Raw genomic sequence first — 18,115 nt, forward strand, 5'->3', positions numbered from 1 at the left:
CCCTAGGTCATACGACTTGCCAGAGCACTGGGAATGGTTAGGATCTGGGAATGCACTGCCCGAGAATATAGTGGAGGCTGATTCAATCATGGCCTTCAATAGAGAATTGGATAATTATCTATTAAAACAAAATCAGGGCTATGGAAAGAAGGGTGAGTGGGACTGCTTGAACAGCCTTTGCAGAGGGTTTGCATGGACACAACAGACTGAATGGCCTCCTGTGCTGCAGCCATTCTATGATTCAGTAGGGTGTTATGAGATTAGGGCTCATGGGATTGGGATAGTATATTAGGATATAATTGTGGATTGTTTCCTGTCCATTAACCAGAGTAGGAATAGATGAGTAATTTTCAGCATGTCAGGATGTAACTACTGAAGTGCTGCAAGGATCATGCTTGGGCCTCAGCTATTGACAATATAAGCCACTGACCTTTAGGTGAACGGACTAAGTCTACTGTACCCGTGTTTGCAGGCATTATAAAGTTAGGTGGGCAAGTAAACTGTGAAGAAGAGGGGTAAAGAGGCTGCAAAGGGAAATAGACAGGTTAAGTGGACAGTGAGGTGGCAGATTGAGTATAGTGGGAAAGTGTGGAATTATCCACTTTGCAAGGAAAAATGGAAAAGCAGAATTATTTGAAAAGATGAGGGACCAGTAAATATTGGTATATCGGGAGATTTGGGTCTCCTTGATTACAAATCGCAGAAAGTTAACATGGAGGTACAGCAAGCAACTTTTTTTTCTCTCTTCATTCTCATTTAACATTTTTGTGCTTCTGCCGTCTCCTTCCCCACTCTTTTCGTCCCACCATTGGCAGCCCTGCCTTGAACTATGTAGGCCCCAAACTCTGCAATCTATCTCTAAGCACGTTCCCTGATGCACCAGTCACTTGTTTTTTTCAAAACTGTCATTAAAACACACATCCTTGAGCAAGCTTTCGGTTCCTCCAATTAATGGCTGGAATTGTATATTCCCCTGGGAGTGGGATGGCAGGTAAGGCGGGGGTTCGGGAGGGGGGGCTCATAAGATGGGGCACCATGGTAGCGGTGCTGTGCCTTTAGCCTACCCGCCCCATAAGTATTCTTCCCCACGGAAGGGGAGGTGTGGAGTGACTCACTTTCCTGGCCTCCTCCCGCTGTCACTGAGATTTTACTGCAGCAGGGGCAGCCAATGCAAAGTGTCCAGGCCCCTGTAAAAGTTGGCGAGCCTCATGGCCAGGCTTGGGGGGGGGGGTGGGGGGGCCACTGGGGCCTCTCCTCACACAACCCCCCCCCCCCCCCCCCCCCCCCCCCCCCATCCACCACCACCATCTTCTCCCACCAGCCAGCTGATCTTGGCTCCTCCATCTCCTTGTTGCTGCCAGCCAGCCCAGCATCAATAAGAACCCGGACTTAGTTTCATTTGGGCTTCCTGGCTGCTATTCTCCAGGGGACTGGATGCAGTCCCAGCAGTGGTCGCTGCCCCTAGAGGCGCCACTGGGGCAAGAGAGCTGCTGGCCATTTGATTGCTCGCTGCCTGCCACCACCCCACCCCAAGTAAAATTCAGTCCAGTATCTCCCCTCTTGGTTTAACCTCTCTTTGGTTGTTATGCTTCTGCGATGCACATTGAGCCTATTCTTTTTAATGAATCACAGGCGCTATATAAACGAAGTTATTTCTAGTACATCTAGTAGTCCCATAAGATAGCTGTGTAAACCATTGTAACAGTTGCAACCTTTTTGTCTGATCGACTAACCCATCTGAAGCATGTGCTTCCTAATGCTGCACTGCAGTGTTGAAGCTCAGTAATGCACTTGAAAACTGGTATGGTGCTTGAATCTGCAGCCATCTGACCTAGAGCCAGGAGTGCACCCAACCATGCCAAGCCGACGTAGCATGATGCAGGAGTATCCATCAAGGGAAGGTGCATGGGCGGAAGAGGCAGAGAGACTATTGAGAACTTTGGAAGCGTTGCCTGCAGATCTAGTCAAATGTCTAAAACTTGCCCCTTAGTAATCAAGAAAACTAACTGCCTGACCTCACTGCTCCAGAAACCCAACAACAAGCTTCTGATTAGTAAAAATGATCTTTTAAGTTGTTAGTAAACCTGATTGTAATTTAATACAGCATGATTGTAATTTAATACAGCATTGCATTTTAGGATAGTTCTATATTACTGGTGAAAAGCCACATTCTGAGCTTGTGTGTGGGGCACTGGGGACAGAGAAGTGTCCCTTCAGTCACTTTTTTTAGAAATTTGAGGACTCTGCTAATTTATACAAGCCAATTTGAAAAGCACTAGAAATTCATGTTTTCATGTTAATAAGAGTGCTCTATTTTGCCTTTGGTGATACAATTCATGGGTTTGCATACCCTCTTTTTAACAATTTGTGCATGTCTGTCATTGCTAAAATGCAGTGTCTAGTTAAAAGTAAATTTAAGGGTGCACTGTTTTGAATACTTGGTGAAGGTGTTCAGTTAAACTGTAGCTGTCATACGTTAGCAGGAAGAGGTTCAGCTTGTAGTTTGATGTAGATACTATAACATCATACCATCCCTATAATATTACTTTGATGGATTCAGATTTCCTATTAGTCAGGCCATCTGCTCATAGTGTTCTGCATTTCGCAAATGTCAGAGTTAATGTTATTGATTATTCTTCTCCCATCTTCACTCATTTTGATGGCATAATCTCAGCGTTTCATTTTTAAAACCATGACCTCAGATTAGAGAGCTGTTTACACATTGCTTTTTATTAATAATCTTGCCACAGTACTTTGTTGAAGGAGTGAATAAAAATTACAGCTTTGAATAGCGTGCCTGAACTCTTAACTGCTACGAGGCTTTCATAACAAACAATTGTCACAACTAGATATCAGGGTAGATTTGAATGCACCCCGTCCCATGGAAATCTTGTAGCTAAGCAGTTAAAATCCACCTGGTGGTTTGCCTGGATCCTGCTGTTTAATTTTGGTGACCATTTTGTACATTTGGGCATGTTGCTCACCCAAAGCCTATGATGTCCTTATTAAATCTGCTGCATGGGGCCCTTTTTGATGTCAGCAGGCTCTGACTGCAATTTAAGCTCCGAGTGAAGGCTTGTTGGAAGTGGGATTGGAAGCTGAAGAGGCCATACGGCTGGTATCTACTTCCCTTGTTGCAGTGCTCATCTGGGATGAGAAATTTAGGCCTGCCTTGCCCAGGGCTTCACTTTCTCCTTCCATTGAGCCAGGTGGCTGCAGATTGCTGTGTCCACGCTACCCGAATGTTGGCTACTTCTTTCTGTCCAACTATCTGGAGCAGGAACACACCTGACGCCATGTTAATGAGGTTAAAATGGGTGCAGCCTCATTCCTCCATAAGTGTGAAATCCAGTCACTGATGCAATTGCTCAGCAAAAAGCTGCTGCACGTTAAAATTCACTCGTGTTTCTCTTGTTTTGAGAGAATTTTGAGGATTACTGCTTTAGCCGCCATGTACACTCACACTGCAACAAGATTATAAGGTATTAACATTAATAGACACTGACTGACAAACTAAACTGTTATGATGCTGAATTGAAGCTAAGACTGCAAGAATGTTTTTCCTTCAATTTAAGTGATGGGGGCATAAAACTTGCATTTTTCAGATTAAGTTTAGTGAGGGGAAAAAACACAAAATGGAGCAGCTACTGGTAGACTTGCAACAGCTGGAGACTACTGCTTATCTAGTAAAGCTATCACCTGAATGCAGTTTTGGCAACAACTGCTTTCTGTTTGCTCAAGAAAAAAATGTACTTCTGGAGTGACAAACTAACTTAACAGGGTTTCAGTTTTCAAGGATTTAAACAATGAATAGTATTAAATATGCTTATAATGGAATGACTTATAAACCTTGAATGCAGTGCATGTCAATGCTTTGTGTGCATGACATTTAAAATATTTGAAGTAAATGGGTATGTTTTTGTTAAGTTTTTTTAATCTAAAAGCAGACATTGACTATTGTGACTATTTGTGTTAGCCGTGTACAAAATGTTCTATTTCTAATCATGTTGTTTATACATATTTCAAGCTTCTCAAATTGAACAAAGAAGAGGTTGTGTGGGTGGGTGTTTTTCATTGGAATATTTGACTCCAATTTTCCATTTAGGTATATTTTGTTATCATCCTGCATTCATTGGATGGCAATGCTGAAAAACACATGATGTTCGGAAGCCACCTGCAGAGAATGAACATAAGCAATGTTCACATTTCTCTAGGTACTTAAGACATTTGAAGCTGTTTTTCACAGCCATCTTTGAAAGAGATTAATCGCTATAATGTGTGTAACAGAATTAAATTGGGCCTTATGATGTGATGTTAAACTGAAGCTCTGTCTGTTCTCTCACATGGACATAAAAGATCCCATGGCACTACTCAAACAGCAGGTGCGTTATCCCCCATTGTTCTGGCCAATTGGTAGTCAACATCAGTAAAAACAGATTATCTAGTTGTGATCACAATGTTGGCTGTGGGAGCTTGTTGTGGACTAATTGGCTTCTGTGTTTCCTGCATTACGACAATGACTGCACTCTAAAAGTACTTCATTGGCCATAAAGCACTTTGGGATATCCTGAGGTTGTGAAAAGTACTTCTTAAAAAAATTCAGTCATGGGATGTGGGCTTCGCTGGCTGGGCCAGCATTTATTGCCCATCCCTAGTTGCCCTTGAGAAGGTGGTGGTGAACCACTTCAGTACATGTGCTGTAGGTACACCCACTGCGCTGTTGGGAGGGAGTTCCAGGATTTTGACCCAGCGACAGTGAAGGAACGGTGATATATTTCCAAGTCAGTGACTTGGAGGGGAACTTCCAGGTGGTGGTGTTCCCATCTATCTGCAGCCCTTGTCCTTCTAGATGGCAGTGGTCGTGGGTTTGGAAGGTGCTGTCTAAGGAGCCTTGTGAATAAATGCAAGTCTGTCATTCTTCCTTTCTCTTCATGTTGTCCTCTCCTCTAATTGAAGTGAAATAGTGGTAAAAAGTTGAGCAAGTGAAGTAATATTGATCAGATGCATTAATAAATTATCATTAGAAATTAATACTCAGGTTCTCCCCTTCCACAAATTAATTGATGAACATTAGCAAAGAATCAGGAAAGAAAACCTTTTTAAAAAAAATTTGTTTAAGCAATTCATCCTGGATTTCTGTATGATTCTGCAGTTACAATCAAACTTAAAAAGCTGACTTTTACTCTGGGTCAGAATTGGCACTCAGCATATTTATAAAAGTCCACCAGGCTCTACCCCAGCATAGCAAGTCTGCTATCTTTGCAGAAGGAGGCACAGACTAGGTAACTGCTTGGATTCGGGGAATGTTCCATTAACTTGGAAAATAACAAATGTAACTCCTTTATTCAAAAAGGGAGGGAGACAGAAAATAGGATGTTGTCTACATGGATTTTAGTGAGGCATTTGACATGGTAGATGGGTCAGAAAAGTAAAAGCCTTTGGATGCAGGGGAAGGTAGCGAGTTGGATCCAAAATTGGCTCAGTGACAAGAAACAAAGGTCGATGATGTTTTTGCTAATGGAAAGCGGCATTCCATGGGGCTCAATTTGGGGCCCTTGCTGTTTGTCACATATTAATGATTTGAACTTAAATGTGGTAGGCATAATTGGGAAATTGTGGATGACACAAAAATTGGCTGCATAGTTGATAGTGAAGAGGAAAGCTGTTGTCTCCAGATTGATATCAATGGTTTGGTTGAGTGGGTGGCAAAATGGCAAATGGAATTGAATCCAGAAAAGTGTGAGGTAATGCATTTGGGGAGGACAGACAAAGCAAGAGAATACTCAATGCACAAGAGTATATTGAGAGGGGCTGAGGAAGTGAGAGACCTTGGAATGCATTTCCACAGGTCCCTGAAGGTGGCAGGACATGTGAATAAGGCGATAAAGAAAGCATCAGGAATGATTTCCTTTATTGGATGAGGTATTGACTACAAAAGCAGGGATGCCTTGATGAAACTGTAGAAAATGCTAGTTAAGCTACAGCTGGAATTTTGTTCTGGCCGTCACATTACAGGAAGGACATAATTGCTCTGGAGAGAGTGCAGAGGAGATTTACAAGAATATTGCCAGGGCTTGAAAATTGGAGCTGAGAGGAATGATTGGGTGGGCTGGAGTTGTTTTCCTTGGAACTGAGGAAACTGAGGGGTGACCTGATTGAGGTGTACAAGATTATGAGGGGCCGAGATAGACAGGAATGACCTGTTTCCCCTAGTGGAGGGGTCAGTTACCAGGGGGTACAGACTTAAGGTAGAAGAATTAGAGGGGACATGAGGAAAACTTTTTTTCAGCCAGAGGGTGGTGGGTGTTTGGAATTAGCTGCCTAGTTTGGCGGGCGAGACAGAAACCCTCAACTCATTTAAGAGGTACCTGGATCTGCACCTGAAGTGCTGTAGCCTGCAAAGCTACGGATCAAGTGCTGGAAAGTGGGATTAAAATGAGTGGCTAGTTTTTTTTCCCCTTTTTTTTGGCTGGCACAGAGCTAATGGTCTGAATAGCCTCTTTCTGCGCCATAACTTTTGTATTGTTCAGTAGCAGAGGGTATGAATAAAGGCGAGTTATTCAGCGTGGCAGAAGGTGGGAAGTGGTGTTTCACAAGGATCAGTGCTAGGACCACTGCTATTCACAATTTACATTAATGGCTTGGACTTTGGAATCAAAAGCGCAATTTCTGAATTTGCACCTATACCACATGGATTGTAGCGGTTCAAGAAGGCAGCTGACCACCGCCTTCTCGGGGGCAATAAGAGATGGGCAATAAATGCTGTTCTAGCCAGCACTTCAGTAGTGGTGCTACCGAGCCACTCTTGATGGATATTCAAATCCCCCATCCAGAGTACATCCTGTACCCTTGCCATCCTCAGTGCTTCCTCTAAGTGGTGTTCAACATGGAGGAGGACTGAATCATCACCTGAGGAGGGTGGGACGGTATGTGTTAATCAGCAGGAAGTTTTTTCGCTCATGTTTGGCCTGATGGCTTGCCAGTGACGCCCACATCCCACGAATGAATGAATAAAAAAAGACATCAAATTGAAGTGGGGCGGTAGTCAATATTGAGGACTACGACAGATTATAGGAGGACATGAATAACCTTGCAGAATCAAAAATAATTGGCAAATGAAATTCAACATTGATAAGTGTTGGAAGAATAGGGAGGTCACATTACTTGGAAAGTGCAAGTCTAGGTGGGGTAGAGGAACAAAGGGAGTACAAATACATCAATCACTAAAAAGTTGTGCCACAGATTAACAAGGCCATTTTTTAAAAAAAACAAACAAGCACTATGTTTAATTTCTAGAGGAATAGAATTGAAAAATTTGAAAGTTATGCTAAATCTGTATTGCATCTTGTTCTGTTTGGTCATCATTCTGGTCGCCATAACAGGAAAAAAAGGATATAGAGGCACTGGAGAAATACAAAGATTTACAAGAATGATATCAGATACGTGTGGGTATCGGGAAGTGACTGAAAAATGGCTGAGACGTGTCTGAATTGAGACCTTTGAAATTATGAAAGGTTTTGACAGAATGGATACAGAAAGAGTGTTTCCTGTTGTGGGGAAGAGCATTACTAGAGGTCATCAATATAGGATAGTCACCAAGAAATCCAATAAGGAATTCAGAAGAAACTTCTTTACCCAAAGTATGGTAAGAATGTAGAACTTGCTTCCACAGAGTGATTGAAGTGAATAGAATAGATGAATTAAGGAGCAACTAGATAAGGATATGAGGGAGAGGAGAATAGTTGGTTACTTTCGCAGATTTAAATGAGTAAAATTGGAAGGTGGCGTGATTGGAGCATAAATGCCAGCATGGACTGAGTGGGCATTTATTGCCCATCTCTAATTGCCCTTGAGAGGCTGGTGGCGATCTGCCTTCTTGAACCGCTGCAGTCCACGTGGTGTAGGTCCAATTTTCTGGATAGCGGTATGATACAACTGAGTGGCTTTGCAAGGCCATTTCAGAGGGCATTAAAGAGTCAACCACATTGCTATGGATCTGGAGTCACGTGTAGGCCAGATCAGGTAGGGGCAGTAGATTTCCTTCCCTAAAGGACATCAGTGAACCAGATGGTTTTTATGACAATCGACAATAGTTTCATGGCCATCATTAGATTTTTAATTCCAGTTTTTTTTTAATTGAATTCAAATTCCACCATCTACCGTGAGCATTACCCTGGGCCCCTGGATTACTTGTCCTGTGACAATACCACAACACCACTACTGCCCTGAATGGCCTGTTTCTATGCTGTGTGTGTAATTCTAGTTATATAACATGGAGTGGTTCAATAGCAATGATGCATTTAAGGGGAAACTAGATAAACACATAAAGGAAAAAGGAATAGAATGAAATGTTGATGGAATCAACTGAAGTAAAGTGGGAGGAGGTTTTTATGAACACCAGCTGAGAGCAACTGGGCCCAATGGTCTGTTTTTGTGCTGTAAAATCTAATATAATTCTCGGAATGTCCTAGCTGAGGATGTAGCACGTACAAAACAAAAAGTTTGTAGCTAAAATGCTTAACTGTTTGAAATCGCCAGTGGGCGTAAATTCATTGTCTGGCTGATTTGTGCAAGGCTTGTATAGAAGAAAAAGTAGGACTATAAATGTCAGACAGTAATGAGTTCAAAAGGCATCACTGGTTACTGAGAGAGAGCAAACTACTGAATTTGTGCAATAGTTCAGATTGGAGAAAAAGTTTTTTAAAAATATAGTTCAATAGAAAGTCAAGCACCAAATGCAGGCTAACCTGACACTGAAAGCTAACTGGCAAATTCCTTGGGACATAGGCCCATCGCCTATATCTACAATCAATGCTGATGCACTTGCAACAATACCAGGGGTTTACTTTGTTGTTGCTTTTGAGATACCTACTGTGACAGTTCTAGGCCCTGACATATCATTGATATTAGTGTCAACTAGCTGCTCTTTTATTTCTCCATATATACACAACACTGCTGAAGATTAGGACTCCAGTCATGCTTAGTTGTAACTACTGAATTGAGGTAAATGTAGCTGTATCTTGGAGTTTGGACCAAGTGCCTAAATAGTAGCTGTACAGGATATCTCCCCAGAAAGCTACCGTTGTGCCAGTTGCCTCTGTAACTCAGGTCTCCACTGATCTTGCCATATACTCAATGAAACACTACAGAACAGATAATTACTGATCTCACCTATCTGGGAGCTGTGACTTCAACATAGAAGCTATGCACTGACGATCTGTTAAGCAACATACAAATCGAGATGGGCATTCAACAGTTTGTACATCTGCCGTGTGTCAGTTGCCCATATCATCATCCATTGCCGCCATATCTTATGTCGTTAATATTCAACCTTCACTCTGATCTACTGTGATTTGGCGATGTTGATTTGAAGTGGGATGGGTGCTAGATTGTTCTCTTCAGGTGTGCCATTCATCATTGGGTTCAACTTGCTCTGTGAACATAGAAGGGATACTAAGAATTTTAAGCACAATTATCCATTTAGCTATATATTATAGGAGGCACAGAGAAGATGTTTCTACTGGGGTGGAGGGGAGTGGGAGTAGGAGCCATAACCATAAAATACTCAGTAAAAATCCAATAGAAACCCATGACAATTGTCTGTACCCAGCAACTGGTTAGAATGTGAAACTCACTAACATAAGATGTAACTGACGTGACAATCATAGAATGCACTTAATAGGAAGCTAGACAGACACATAAGGGAGAAAGGAATAGGTTAAAAAGGACTGGGAGGTGTCTCTTGTGGAACATAATTACCAGCATCGACCAGCTGGGCTGAATGGCCTGTTCCTGTGCTGTACATTCTATGTAATTATCATTTATTTCTTAAGTGCTTGAGTGCAATCTGGTGCATATGGGCAATTTAATGGAAGACACACAATTAATAAGATGGTGCATACCAGTTATTTTGTGGACCCTTTAATGTTTTAAGCCCCAATATCTCCCAGGCTTTCTTTCCCATTATAAAGCAATCATTAATTTCTTAAGTATTGTTTGTAGTTCAATACTTGTTATATGCTGTCCCACTGAGTAATGTTCAAGCTTAACTTTTAAATGCAAGAGCATTGAGAATTACTTGTGCTACCATCTCTTTCTCATATGGAATGTTATTTGTAAAACCATGCTATTTTCACTGTTCATTTATGTGCTATATGCTCGCTGATACTCCTCCTTGTTGCACAGATTTTGTTTTACAAGTCCATTTGTTTCCTCTGCTATTTTATAGTAATACCAATCCCCTTTTTAAATTTTGCAGCCTCTTCTGAAAGTTTTGTTTTGTTCCCCCGGTACTTAACTCTGTTCATTCCTTTAAAATCAAATTACCTGCCTTGTAGCCTCCTTTTGCACCAGACGGTCACCCTCTTCCCACCAAAAGTAGGACTGTAAGCTTCTTTGAAGGTCGCCAAGGCTGGGTTGCTAAATTTGTCTTTATCAGTTTTGCTTTAACGGTCATCCACAAACACAATTTCATTAGATAATTCATTAGCTCCTTGGGAAGCATTAAGTGATAGCTATTGTTGATGTCAGATCATTCATTATCTGTTATGTTGCCCTTGTTGCTTAGAAATTTATGATTTCTGAGAATATACTTCAAACCTTGTATTCCTGGGTGCAACCATTAATGGGTGTAAATTTTAATGAAAATTGAGATATTTTTGAGAGAGAAGGAGATTGAGATTTTTTTGAGAGAGAAGGGGATTGAGTTCCCTGTTGCAGCTGCAGTTAATAAATAATAGGGTTGTAATAGTTCTGTACATTATCTGCATTGAAGCATGTGCATCAGCCTTGGGGAAAATATCAATAGGGCAAAAATCTTGATTGGCTCAAACTTATCATTGACTTGGAAGCCTACTGACCAAAATACCATTTGTCTTTGTTTTTAAGTCAGAAAAATGGCTGACAAGATTTTTTCAAACTCTTGAGTAACAGTGCAGAAAGAAAAACACAACTTGCAAGTAAACTTGCCAACACTGCCTTTTTCAAAGATAAAACAGCTTTTACCCACCTGCGTTTCAACTTGGCTCAACTGTATTTCCCGATCTTCCAACCTTCAGGTGAGCATTGAATCTTTCCTGAATAGTGTTCAGGACTGATAAGTATCTAACCTTCGGCAGGAACAAATTGGCACAGATCTAACTAAATTATTCCTTCAATTGTCGCATCTGTGTGAACTATTTTTAGGCTCGACCTCGCCCAAGTCCTTGGTGGTCTATTTTTTCCTGAAACCTCTTTAATGATTTAAAACAAAACCTGTAAATTAACAAGGCTACACTGATCTGCTCCTGGTGTTTCTCTGCAGCAAAGTGACCAGCAGTTGCTTCAAATTTCTTCAGGCTAGGCTGAGTGACAGATGCTTGGAGTCTTTCTGTCACTTAAATAACTTACTGTGTTGTTCACATTAACATTGGGCATCGTGGACCACAATTTCTGTGAAATTCCTTTCACCTTTCTTCCAGCTTGCCATCCTTTTGTGCAGGAGAACACAGTGTCTGGAAACTTGATACTGCCAGTCCACCAATGACCCAGAGGTCCCTGAGGTAAACTGTTTCTTAAGCTTGTATTTGTTCTCCTTGCCTTTTAACACTAAAAGGTGGCTCAAACATCCTATTCACACATTGCAGATTTTCAGTTAGCCCATCTAGATTGCCTTGGGACTCTGTAATCAACAGGCAATCTAAGCAAACCATTGAGAACTGAAGACATATTTATGGAAGTCAGTATTCCAATTGGGCTTTATTTCCCTTTTTCTGTTGAGAACTGTCATTGTTTGGCACCTCCTAAATAATACATTGCTTGCAACTGTCATGTTGCCAAACACTGTACCCTTCAATTTATGAGCAATGCCACAGGAAGTTCAAAGCTGAATTCCCCAAGCGATGAGGGTCTTTATGACACACACAAACGTAAAACGTGGCGCAGAGGGGTGTTTCCTGTATGGGCTGCTGCCGCACACCCTTCATCTCCTTACCTTTGTCCACCATACGGACATGCCTTTTTGCCGTCTGGAGGGCTCTCTCCTTTGGAGTCCTCCTCCTTATCATCGGGGACCTGGGGTGGAGGGTGTTGCATGCAGCAGTCCTGTGCAACTGTAGCTTGTCTCGGTTCACGGACTCCCAAGATGCCTGTGTGTTTTGTGGCCTTGTGGAGTCCGTGGACCATATGTATTTTAGTTGTTCTAAGCTGCACCCCCCTTTTCAGTTATTTAAAAAGCCTTTTGCTTCAGTTTTGTTTGTGCTTCAGTCCCACGCCCCTGATCTTTGGGCATCTGGTGAGGAGAGGGGTGGGGAGGGAGGAGGACCTCCTTGTGAACCTGCTTCTGGGCCTGGCCATCAACAGGTCCAGGCAGCAGGCAGTCGAGGTTGTTCAGCCTGACTGTCTTCCCCTCTTCCGTGGCTGTGTTCACGGCCAGGAGCCCTTGGAGAGGGACCACACGTGTCCATCAGCACAATTGAGGTCTTCCACGCGCAGTGCGTACCGCGGGTTCTAGGGTGCTTTATTGACCCCCTTAGTCACGTTTTAATTCGAGGTTTGGAGAGTTTCCTTTAAGTTTTTGCATTTCTTTTTGCAGTATCGCTTTAACGGGCTGCTTTTTAAGTTGACCCTAATTTGTTAATTTGTTTTAATTAGTTTTGCAGAAAAAGGTATAAAAGGAAAATGCTGGAAATACACAGCTGGTCTGGCAGCCTTACTCTTCATTGCCAGTCCCTTGCTTTCACTCCTGTTTGAAAGGTGTGCGTTCTGTGGACTCTGCTGCATACGGGGCAGGGGGCTCTTGAAAGGCCATGTAGATGGGTTGTTCAGCTGCATGTGTGCCCTGTCTGCTGCTCCGACTTGCCTCTGCATGTTCCTGACGACGTGTCTCGATGTGTTCGATGTCTGCATGAAGAAACCTTCTTCATTTGGTTGGTCACAAGCCAGGGTCTTCATGAGTCAGCGGGTATGTTTGGCATTTTCATAAGTGCTTTGAGGGCATCCCTAAAGCCTTTCCGTTATCCTCCTGGGAGTCTCCTGCTGCTCCCGAGTTCCGAGTAGAGCAATTGCTTCAGGAGTCCGGTGTCAGACATATGGATGACGTGTCCTGCGCAGCAGGGCTGATTTTAAGTGATTTGCACCTTGATGCGGAACAAGTTGACTTGGAAAAGGATGCTGTTGTTGGGACTGCCTTTCTTGCCACTGGATTTGGAGGATCTTGCGAAGGCACCACTGGTGGTATTTCTCCAATGCTTTGGGGTGCCTCCTGCAGGTTGTCCAAGTCTCCGGAACATATCGGAGCGTGGGGAATCAAGGACCTCAAATGTTGATTCTGTTTCTCTGTCCACAGATGCTGCCTGACCTACTGAGTATTTCCAGCATCTGTAGTATTTCCAGCATCTGTAGTATTTCTGTATTAGGGTCTGTATTATTGTTTTTATTTGTATTTAGCTCCATAATTGTCTCCAAAAAAAGCAATTGATTTAAGACCAGTTGTTAATTTGAAATCTGGGATTGAATAATTTTTTATTAATCAGAAGTATTGAGGGATACGGGACGAAGAATGGGTACATGGAGTTAGGTCACAGATCGGCCTTGATCACAGTAAGCAGCGGAACAAACACAAGAGTTAAGTGTATTACTCCTGTTCCTATACAGTTTGACAGTCGACGTACTCAAATCTTGCTATATTAGCATAATTAATTTTCATGATCTTGCAATGTTCTGTTCAGGATCAAAATTGCCAAAAGTTGCGGTATTTATAAATTGCGAGCACAGCGTATTTTAAATACAAACCTAACAAGGCTCCTACATGTGTGATCTTGCACCAATAAGAATCATGCGGCAGCTGCTCTCTGATCACTTTCTCTTTTTTCAATTTAAATATCTAGATGTATTTTACACCATTTTAGGAATGCAGCTCTTGAACAATTGGCTATGAAATGTTTTATACCTTTTACAGAGCTGAAATGTGTTATTTTAGCCAGTAGTTGTTAATATTTTTTAAAGTGAACATTGGTAATTAGTAATGTTCTTTTCTGAAATTCCCTTGTGCTTTTAATCATTGTGAGACCTCACAGCATTTCTGGGTCCAAAAGTTCATTTTGAAATCTATCTTGCTGCCCTTAGCCAAGCTGTATTTGAAACATTTTTTTTCCATCATCTGAAAATTGACACTAGGCTACAGTTCCATGTACGTCAATCACCTTCTACCACGTTTTACAAGTGACACTGGGCTGAATTTTACAGTGTAAAGATCAGGGGCGAGCTTGCCAGTACTTGGCCAGGGTTGGTCGTGTGGGGGCGGGCGCGAACCCGATTGGTGCCCCCAATCGGGGCCTTGCCACCATTTTACGTGGGCGGGCCAATTAAGGGCCGCCCAGTGTGACGCACACCCGGAAGCGTTGTGCAGGCGGGGAGATCCCTTGAGTTGGGGCATGCGCGCAAAAGAGCAAAATAACTTTCACTAATGAAACATTGTAGAAAGGTTTATATTAAAAAAAAAGGAATTTTTTGAGGACACGTCCCTTCATGTGAACCCGACTCGGCTGCGCGCCTGCTGAACTGACAATCTAAATGACGTGTGTTGATGGCAGGACGTGCGCCCAACCTCACCGCACGTCATTTTATGCATCAGCAAGCGGGTCCTGCCCCCGCTCACTGACCGGAAAATTCTTCCCACAGTGACTCATGGATGCCCAATTTTGAGCTGCCAGATCTGTTCTGAATCTATCCCATTTAGCACCGTGGTGGTCCCACAAAACCCTCAGTGTGAAGATGGGACTCCACAAAGACTGTGCAATGGTCATTTCTACCAATACTGCATGGACAGATGCATCTGTAGGTTGGTGAGGATGAATTCAAGTAAATTTTTCCTTTTCATCTGCCACAGTCATTCATGGGATGTGGGCGTTGTTGGCTAGGCCATCCGTAATTGCCCTTGTTTTTAAAGAGTCAACCACATTTCTGTGGGTCTGGAGTCACGTGTAGGCCAGACCAGGTAAGGACAGCAGATGGTTGTCATCAGACTTTGAATTCCAGGTTTTATTGAATTCAAATTCTGCCATCTGTCGAGGTGGAATTTGAACCTGGGTCCCCAGAGCACTACCCTGGGTCTCTGGAATACTAGTCAATACCACTGTGCCACTGCCTTCCCATTCTCATCCGTATTTTCAAAACTCTCCATACTCTCATCCATTCCTATCTCTGTAACCTCTTTCAGCCGGAAAACTCTCTGTAACCTCTGCACTCCTCCAATTCGGCCCTCTTGCGCATTGCAAACTTGAATTGTTCCACCATCGGTGGCCATGCCTTTGGTTACTTCGATCCCATGGTGTGGAATTTCCTACTTAAACATCTCTGCCTTTCTACCCCTCTCTCCTCCCTACTGATACTCCTTGAAGCCTACCACTTTGACCAAATCTTTGGTAACTTGTCCTAGTTCTTGATGTGTTTCAATGTCATATTTTGGTTGATAATGCTCCCTTTGTTTGATGGTGCCTTGCGTCGTTTTACTGGGTTGAAGGCAGTAGATAAATACAAGTTTGCTCAGCAAATTCGCCAGAGACTTTTCATCTTTTCTAGTAACATGAGCCTATTGCAACACTATAGGTAGTCAAATGACCCAAGCTATGATTATAGCCCAGTTGAAGAAAATTTAACACCAGGTCCGACCACATACGTGGATTGACTGTTGTGTTTAAACACAGCTATTGACTCATGCCTCAGTATGACGATACAGAGTTGATATGAAGTGGTGCTTTTGAGAGTATTCCTTCCCTTGAGAAAGTAATACAATTAAACGTTACAATTCAAACCATATCTGAAAGGATATTGTCTCTGGGTAAGTAATATAGAAAGTCCTAATTCAACTCTTGGCGTTCTGTTTTCAAACTCAGAGTAGATTTTGTTAAAGCTCAAAGGGTAGGTCAGTCTTCATTATTAAATTTGTTACATTGCTAAATGTCTTCTGTACCTTGCAATGCTGAACTGTTGTTAATTATGTAGCACCAGCACATGAGCAAGTTTCTACAAGAATATGCCCTATGCTATGCTGACGAGAATATTAAACAAATTTTGTCATTATTTTGTGTGCTTTTTGGTTAAGAAAAATATTAAACTGGCATTACCTTTTCATATTGAGTAGAGATGCCATGTACTTTGGGTACTATGTAATGGGCTTTGTGTTTCTCAGTTTTTTTTGTGTAGTGTTTGTCTTTTGTCCTATATTTTGATAAAGGCTACAAAGCCAAACTATGCACATGAAGCTTGATGAGTTTTATATTTGCAATTTTTTTTTGTGAAGTACAAGATACAAGACCTGTAAATGCTGTTGGCCAGGCTTTACAGATTGACTACAAGCTCATGGAGAATTAGAGTTTTATGCAATTTTTAAATTTGTTTTTAGGTGCTGTGACCCACTTCATTGGAGTACAGTGTTCCATGAATCAGGAACACATGAACCAGATTAATTTCAACTGGTATTCATTTCATTTATTTGTTTTTCAAATCTTTGGGTCAAAATAAATTCCAAACTGAATTTTGGCCATCTTATTGTATAAGAAACTCTAGTAGGCTGGAATAAAATTTGTACACTTGACTTCCCTTAGAGGGCAACTTTTGTTTGAACTGGGGTTGTTCGTTGTGTGGCATGAAAAGCAGTCAGGAATGGATTCCCTTCTTCGCTTCTCAAGCAAATTTTGAGTCTCAAGTTAGGAGAGTGTAGTGGATTGTGGCTTTTAAAAAAACTGCTTTCTGTTGCACCTTTAAACTGTTTAAAATGTCATGAAATATAGTGGACTTAGTGATGAAACTGGAACTTTGTACATTCTGCGCATTATGTTTAAATCATTTTCTAATGTTTTTTAAATTGACACTCAAATTTATTTACTCGTGCATACATCTGTATATCACCCTTTTGATTATTAATCAGCACAGTGAAAGTCAGTTCAAGGAGCTGTGCTGTTTATCCTTGCTCCCTATTTTCATTAAATTAAGACTGGACCTGTTCAGTAATTTTCCAATTTAGAAGTGAGATGGGACACCTTTTGTAAGATTTTTGGTATTGTCTTAAATACTGTTTATCTTTGTCATTTCTAATGTTAAATAACCAGGTACATTGAAAACAAGTGATGGATTGTATTAATGAAAATTTCGACCTATTATGTGACATATCTTATGGTACAGCCAGAGGAACAATGCATTCTTGCCTACTGAAGCCAGGATTATATGTCACTGTGTCTTGTCAGGAATTCTATGAATATTCAATGAGAATTTTAATGTACTGTCATCACAAGAGCAATTGGAGTGTAGCTGTATTAAACAGATTGTCTTCTCTTTAGCTGAAATATGTTGCCTTGTCCATGCAATGACCTTAGTGTTAGAAATCTTGCTTCAGTGATTGGTTAGAGCAATTTTAAAGATGGACACAATTGAATAATGATATAAATTTGCCTTTGGTAATCTGTTAATTTACTTCTTGGCAATATAGTACATGGAGCAACTTTAATATTTTCAGGAGGAAGGGTTGTAGTCGAGTTTCTCAGGGGTCAGTGTTGGGACCCTTGCCCTTTCTAATATATATTAATGACCTAGACTGTGGTGTGCATGGCATGATTTCAAAATTTGCAGATGATACAAAGATTAGAAATGTTGTCAACTGTGATGGGGATAGTCTTGAACTTCAAAAGGACATTGGTATGTTGGTAGATTGGGCAGACAAGTGGCAGATGAAGTTCAATGCAGACAAGTGTGAGGTGATTCATTTTGGAGGAACGATATGATGAGACAGTATAAAATAGAGGGAGAGTCTCTAAAGGAGGTGCAGGAACAGAGGAACCTTGGTGTATACACAGGTCATTGAAAATGGCAGGGCATGCTGAGAGAGCAGTTAATAAAGCATATAGTATAGTATTTAGGCTTTATTAATAGGAGCATCGATTTATTAATAGGGGAGGTCATGTTGAACTTATATACGGCACGAGTTAGGCCTCAGCTGGAGTACTGTGTCCAGTTCTGGGCGCCATACTTGAGGAAGGATGTGAAGGCATTGGAGAGAGTACAGAGGAGGTTCACAAGAATGGTTCCCGGGATGAAGAACTGTAGCTGTGAGGATATATTGGAGAGATTGGGACTGTTTTCC

General features: G+C 41.7%; 1 protein-coding gene across 11 annotated transcripts in view; it reads left to right on the forward strand.

Annotated features, from left to right (window-relative positions):
- ctbp1 (C-terminal binding protein 1) overlaps positions 1-18,115 on the forward strand; it is a 335,683-nt gene that overhangs the window by 160,815 nt on the left and 156,753 nt on the right. The window lies entirely within an intron of this gene.

The sequence above is a fragment of the Carcharodon carcharias genome, chromosome 1 (assembly GCF_017639515.1).
Source record: "Carcharodon carcharias isolate sCarCar2 chromosome 1, sCarCar2.pri, whole genome shotgun sequence".
NCBI lineage: Eukaryota > Metazoa > Chordata > Chondrichthyes > Lamniformes > Lamnidae > Carcharodon > Carcharodon carcharias.